We start from the raw sequence: 7781 nt of genomic DNA, 5'->3' as shown, positions 1-7781 counted from the left end.
GGGGTGGCGATCGAATCGGAGTTTCCTTAGGTAGCCACCGACCTACAGTTATCCTTAAACTTCCGTGCTTGGTGGAGAAGAAGCGAAGAAAGGTACGCTCGCTTGTTGTTTTGTTTATTGAGTAGTACGAGGCTTCTGCTAATAATGGAACTGGATAGGTTTGCAAAGCGGGTTTGAGAACCTATGACACTTCGCGAAGTTGGGGCACAAGGGTTTGCAAACTGGGTTTGCGAACCTTGAAAGTTCCCGAAAATCGTCCACAAGGTTTTGCAAACCAGGTTTGGAAACCTTGGCAGTTCGCGAAATTCAGATGGTATGGGTTTGCAAACCGGGTTTGCGAACCTACATAATTTCAAAACCCAGATGTAAAGGGTTTGACAACCTGGTTTGTGAACCTACACAGTTCACTGAAAAAGAGTTTTTTTCCTCATATAATTAATTTGAAACATTCCTTAAAAGGAGAGGGTATCATGTACACCACCAACTTTTTCGTTCGCAACCTGTATGGAAAAAACCTAATACAACTGCAAGTAGACCAAGTTAATAATCCTTGACAATATTATAGAGTTATCTATCTCTTCTCAATCAGAAAGTCTAGACAATGGAGTCCATGAACCTAATTGTTAAGAAGAGAACTTGGACGATCTCAAAAATCAATATCCAAGATCAAACTAGTCGTATCCAAATATTCATATTTGAATTCTGCCAAGCATGAAACTTGTTATCAATCTTTCAAGATATAAATGATCAACTTGAAGCCAAAATAGTCTGTAAAAATAAATTGTTCTAACTAAGATTGTTAAGGATCTACAGATATTCAATGCTTGAATCATATTTCAAAAGTTTAACCAAGACAAGCTTGAACACAAAATGTCTTCTTTGTAATATTAAATCTACTAAGATCATATGACACGGTCTCGTAAGATAGAATATTAAATGCCGTGAGTAATAAGATATGTCAGTCTTCACATACCATACTTTGATCCTAGTCTGAGACTTAACTTTAGTAAACTAGAAATAGGATATAGTATTATACATCTAACATAGACAAAAAGCTTGAGATAACAAAACTTCTGAGTTCGACAGAGCGATGCTCCAACATATTTTGTTTATTTAATACCAAGCATTCATTCTCTCCAACATGTAATCCAGGAAAGACAAAGCTACATTATCATAAGTTTTTCTATAAACGATTTTGCAACGGAAACATGTTTATTGAAACATATGAACAGAGTTGGTGCATTTATTCGCAATAATGGATCCATATGAAAATGCAGGGGATACCAAATACACCCAACTTTTTGGTTTGGAAACCTGTATAGACGAAACGTAATACAATAGCAAGTAGACCAACTGAATGATCCTTGAAAATATGCATATAGACACAAGGTCCGTGAACCTAATTGTTAAGCAGAGTACTTGGATGATCTCAAAAACGAATATCCAAGATCAATCTAGTCGTATCCAAATAATTAAATCGGAATTCTGCCAAGTGATTAAACTTGTTATCTATCTTTGAAGATATGAATTCAATAAGAAACTAGTCTCGTAATCGATTACAATGAAGCGGACGTATCTACTTAGATTGAATACGTACAAACCTGTGTAAATCCAATTATAAAGATAAACAATATAATGCGGAAGAAAAACAACACAAGACACCAGAAATTTTTTTAACGAGGAAACCGAAATAGCAGAAAAACTTCGGGACCTCGTGTAGATTGAGAACCACACTATATTAAGACGCTACATACACTAGCTAGCCTACTATAAGACTTAGGAATCGAATGTGGTTGAGACCGAATCCACCCTCCAAGTGATTCAGTTATAGTCGTGCTCCTTACGTCTCTTGAACCTCGCAAGGTTCTACGCACTTGATTCCATTTGCTGACGTCCTTTACAGCCTAAAAGTTTCTTCAACTGAAATGAAAACTTTTATTACCAATCTGCCTCTAACAGATAATCTATTTGATTTCCATTCAAGTCAAGTATCAAGGTATGGAAATCTGTTTACAATAGACAAAGCTGCAAACCTCACAAATACGGAACTTATGACTCCCGAAGAGCAGCCTAAATTCTTAACCACCTCTCAAGAATAATCTTTGAAAGATCATCTAAGATCGGTCTTTAGATATCTATCTTGAGGAATCACAAAGTCTGAGACGAAGAGAACTTTGAGATTACTATTTATCTTGCCTAAATTAGATTACAAGAACCTTGATAACATAAAAGCAAGATCAGGATTCACGAACTATCAAGGTAAAGATAGTCGGACCTGGCTTCACGAATCCCCAAAGTGAAGTCTTTTAGTCGTTAACCTAGTAACGTTTCACAGAGGAAACCTAGGTCAATAGAGGACAACTCTATAATCAACTAGGACACAAAGTGTCAAGGATTGAATTTCCGGGTTGAAAGAGATGCTCTATTTATAGTTTTCAAAGACCAAGGGTTAGCTTAGAATTCAAGCTAAGATAACTTGAGAATCAAGCAACACTTTAAGTTTTGAAAATATAATAAAAGAGTATGCACATAGCTTTGGTTACGAAAACATGTATAATGACTGTTCGGTTTGGAAAGTTAGCCAAAGAACTAAAAGTTATATGATGCTCATTTAAACACCTAAGAAAATAATCATGATTCACACACATAAGTGTTTAAGTTATCAATGAAGTCTTAGAAGTGTTTGAGAGAGTTCTTGCAATGATAAACTTATTAAAATAATAAGTCTTTTAAGCATATTTTAAACATTATCGGGACAGTTGGTACAAGGGTTCCAACCATAGGGATTGTTCAAGAGTCAAGGTGCAACGTTTCGTGAACCGGGTTCGCCAACCCTTTTAGACTATCGAACTCAGGCTGACCACGATTCGTGAGCCGGGTTCGCCAACTGCTAGCCTATTTATCCAACTTATAAAATTCAGTTCACCACGGTTCGCCAACTGGGTTCGTGAATTGATCCCAACTGAACTTGCGGTTTGCGAAGTGGTTCGCCAACCTTTATGTATATTCGCCAACCTTCTTGTATTTTTGTATCTCAGATATCTATGGTTTGCCAACTGGTTCGCCAACCTACCCTAAGTAGAAATATCAGTAAGTTCATATTTCTCTCTTATGATGTTTGAAACATTCCCAAGTGATATGATTATTTGTGTGGGAAATTTTCAATTGATCCACAAATTAATTCACAGAACTAATATTGTTAAGGACCTTCAAACATCTAATTGCTAAATCATATTTCGAGATTTTTCACAAGACATGCTTGACTCGAAACTTCTTCTTTATAATTCTACTATAAGTCATACGACATAGTCTCAATAGATAGAACAATGGTATAGTGAGTAAAATAGAATGGTTCAGTCTTCACATACCTGATACAAAAGTTCTCCAAATGTCTTCGTCGATCTTCAGTCTTCAAGGGTGATCTCTGATACTCAACTACAATTCTAACCTAGTCCGAGACTTGACTTAGTAGACTAGAAATCAAGATATAGTTTTGATCATCTAACATTGACAACAAGCTTGAGATAGAAAAACATGAGGATTCAACCGAAGAATGCTCTAATAAGGCTAATATTTTGAAACGTATGGAGTACCATTTAGACGTTAGGATCTCGTGAGAGAGCCGTCTATGAATAAAACTTAATATAAAGATACAATATTCTCTTTAACGATAGATTTGTCACTCGTTAAAACACCATTTTGTATTCAACAAGAAAAAATTCTTTCCTATTTTTTTTTTGAAAACACATACATGTGGAAAAAATGAATATTATTTTCATGTTCATCAACCCAGTTGATAGTAGTTCTTTGTTTTCGAAATATCATAGTGCATCTTAGATAATTTCTTGAATTCAACCTTAGCACCAATATGCACAAGAACAACTCGAGCATTGTGAGGGTCCGACATCAATTTTGATTCCACATGTTGAACTACAATAAAAAATTGGATTAAGGTATCGATTTTACCAAAAACCTCGCGATTCCACACTTTCAACCTTCCTTTTACGACTTGCATTCACTACAAAAATACTTAGTTTTAGTCACGCCAAAAGTCGTGGCAATTGATCAAAAATGTGTGGCAAAAGATATCTTGGCACGGCTGCCTTGCCGTAACAAATAGTCTTGTGGCTAATTGAATTAGCCACGACCACTGCCACGGTTTGCTCATGTGGCAAGTTGTCACCTGATCATTTGCTACGGCTGTGAATCGTCACTATTTAGCACACATGTGTGCCATAAGTTTCCATCGTTGCCACATATTTTAGTCGTGGCAAAAGGTCACTTCAATATTTTCACATACATTCTGTAGTAAGGTTTTGCATAGTTCGGTTTTTAGCAAGCACCGAAACTTCACTCTGAAATCACTCACCAATAATTCAAGTATAAAAAATATTAAAAGCTTTCATTTATTCATTAAAGAAAATCAAATACATCTAGAATATTCAAATACAAATCAACTTAAGTAAAACGATGTAATCGTCAATACATGATACTGAAACAAGACAAAAACACATGACTGACATATAATTCTAGAACTAGAACAATTTCAGGTGTGAATATACCCTGAAAGAAAGATTAACCTGTTTCTCCAGAACTCTTGGAGATTCTAATAAGTAATCTCTTTTCGCTTTAACCTTGAATTGAGGATATTAAGGGGAATAAATGTCATCTCCACTTCTCATTTTACAAGGAAAAGATAAAGATCAGCCACTTTTATGGGAATGCTCAACCACCTCAGGCTTCTAATCATCTGCCGCCTGATCTTACCACACATGTAGGCTTACTATGTAAAATGCATATTAACCATTCTAATACCACGGGATGATACTTGACAAATGCTTTATGGCCTACAACATATACTTTGTAATTATTAGCAATCTTTTGTATTTCTTGAGAGAGTGATGCTACAACAAAATCAAAAGAAATCAACAATAACAGTTACTCCCATAATTTAGTGAAGCCTTGTAAATAGAGATGATGCATGCACATATTTATAAGTTCAAATAGTCTACTTATCTTTACTCATCCATAAGCATGAAGGAAATGGAAAAGAAAAATACAAACCTCCAATAAAATCTGGAAGCACAGAAACCATGGATTAAGACAGCAAAAGTTCCATATCGTTGTGCTACATGATGTATTTGATAACCTTTCCAAGTCCAAAATTTGTGAACTTCTTGCTTTAAAGGTAACATTTCCATCCATACATACCTCAGACTTGTCCGACGCTCGGTCAACGGTCTCCATCTAAAACCACCAATCAAAATCAGAACATACACCAACCTATTATGAGAACAAATAAACATCAACAAGAAAGCAACCTGAAAACATATCAGATAGTACCAATTCGTCCAGTGCCAGTGAAAATCTGAAAGAATTCCAGAAACTATCTTAGCCAGTAAATACAATATGATCAAAATGGAAATACATACATCTGGACTCGAGAATCATCATGAACATAACTAATAGAATTAGTACTAAATCTCAAAACAACATTTTATTCTTATGATTGATAATCAGCAGGCAACCAATCCTTGATCTTTTTACTAACCAGTTCCTTGTCAGCATCGACTTGATTTAGTGTTTTCTGAGTGTAACATAGCCAGCGGAACAAATAAATAATTGTAGAAGGTATATATAAAACGTATGAAACATATTTTAATTAAATCAAAAATAGTGGGATGTTTCAATATTTTGAAAAAAAAGTGCGAGTATATGTTAACAAAAGTTCTGGGCATCCAGGTAAGTCATGGAATGATGGGAAACCTGACCTAGTTGAGAGTAGCATGACAACAACAAAAAACTAGAACTCAAAAAGACATTAACTTATGATAAGTAATGAGGTCTTAGAAGGAAGCTTCAATAACAAATGCATCATGTACGCAACAAACTTAATGATAGACACATTTTTGTGTCCGATTTGTCTCGATTCTATATATTGTTAGGGTTCATTTTTGTACTTATTATGGTGTTTTATTTATTTGTAGGTATTTTTGGCCAATAAACATTTTTGGAAAAAATTGGCTCGAAAAGTTATCGGAAAGCACCCGAAGGACACTTGCTATTCGGACCCCCGGTTTGGATAAGGGGCACCCCCAGGACACCCCTAAGGCAGCTGTTATTCGCACCCCCACTCTGGATAGGGGGCGACCACCATCTTCTCCGTTTGAAATTCAAAATGACGGGAAAGTAGGTGCAGTTTCTGACAGATTTAGGGGTTGTGATTTGGACCAGTTTCAAAGAGATTCAAATGTTGATTCTCATGGGCTAAGCCTGTTTTGGAAATCCAATGTCGGTATAGGTGATGGAATGGAAGAACTTTGGCTGGATATTGAGTTTTAGTTAATTAGGGAAAGGTATTTTTTTCTCGGGTTTATACAGATGATTTTCTGGGCAGATTTTGTTGGGTTTTCTCGTCAAATTGACTTGGTTCGGGCCTGTTTAAGCCAAACAGGATTGGTAAGGCTTGTGGATTCGAAAACATGAGGAGATACTCGGGATTTGCTGGAATTGAAATAAGGGAATTTACGTGAAATAAAGGGATAATATCATCCCTGTTGGATTGAGTTTATATTTGGAAAGAGTTTTGGTGAGAAGGGACTCTCTGTTAGGGACGCGTAGAAAAGATAAAGAGGGAAACAAATCCCGTGTTGGAAAGAAAGTAAAAGCCGAGACTTTTGGTTGAAGAAAAAGATTGTGAAGATTTTCCCGGGATTTTATTGATCTGTTGTGTATATATAGGCTGTTGGGAGGTCGAGCAAGGGAACAGAGAGTTTGGGGGTAGGTTTAGAGGCAGAGAATCACGCTGCAGGTGGAGTTACAGCAGCAGCAGAGAATAGGAAGAAGAAGAGTTGCAGACGACATATAGAAAGTGTCGTTCTCAAGAACCCTAAGTTGAAGAACATTAAGCTGTGCAGAACGATCGTATTCTAGGGTCTTAAATTTCTGATCCTGTAACAGTTGATTAGTAACGTATATCTTCAGTATTGCAACACCAGCTGTAACGGTGACTTCTGTAACATCTATACACCGTTGCAGATCTGCTGTTTTATATATTCTCTTCAATAAAAACACCTTTTGAGCCATGATTTATTATTTTGAACCTGTTTTTGATATGAGGAGCTAAACCCCATTGCTGAGGCGATAGAGGAAGCTATTTTTCCAACAAAAAGTGGTATATTCTTATTTATTTATTTATCGCAATTATTTTCATGATTGTTTTGCCTTGAGTGAAAATTGTTTGAATGATTCTTGCTAAGCAATTGTTATTTCTTTTGATAGAGCATGCTTGGACCTAGGTTTTTGATGTTCTATGCTTCGGATTTACACTTGTTATTTTGAGAATCTACTTGTTGCAATAGTTTAGAATCAAATTGAACGAAAAAATTGCATGAATATAAATATTGGATTAAATCACTTTGAATTTGGAAAATAGTGGATCTTAGCCTCAGTGTTCTTTTAATATTGATACCAACTTTGTCAGTGTTTGTTATAATTATTAGTGAGTTTTCTATTTAGTTTTGAATTTAAGTATAAAGTTATCCTTCACAAGTTCGAGAATCGAATCACTTTTTACCACTATCTACAAAACACATCACTTAACATCATCATACCAAGTAGGAGAACCAAATTGGATAAAGGATATCAAAACAGTAAGTAGATAAGTATAACACAATTAGCAATGACAAGTGTACAGAGCATGAACACACAAAGCATACACTATAACAAAAAATTGTCCCCTGTCTGATTACAGTACTTGCAAGTGGTAGTTATATAAAGAC

The sequence above is a fragment of the Papaver somniferum genome, chromosome 8, assembly GCF_003573695.1.
Source record: "Papaver somniferum cultivar HN1 chromosome 8, ASM357369v1, whole genome shotgun sequence".
Lineage (NCBI taxonomy): Eukaryota > Viridiplantae > Streptophyta > Magnoliopsida > Ranunculales > Papaveraceae > Papaver > Papaver somniferum.
The sequence above is the reverse complement of the archived record's forward strand: the minus strand, read 5'-3'. Positions refer to the sequence as shown.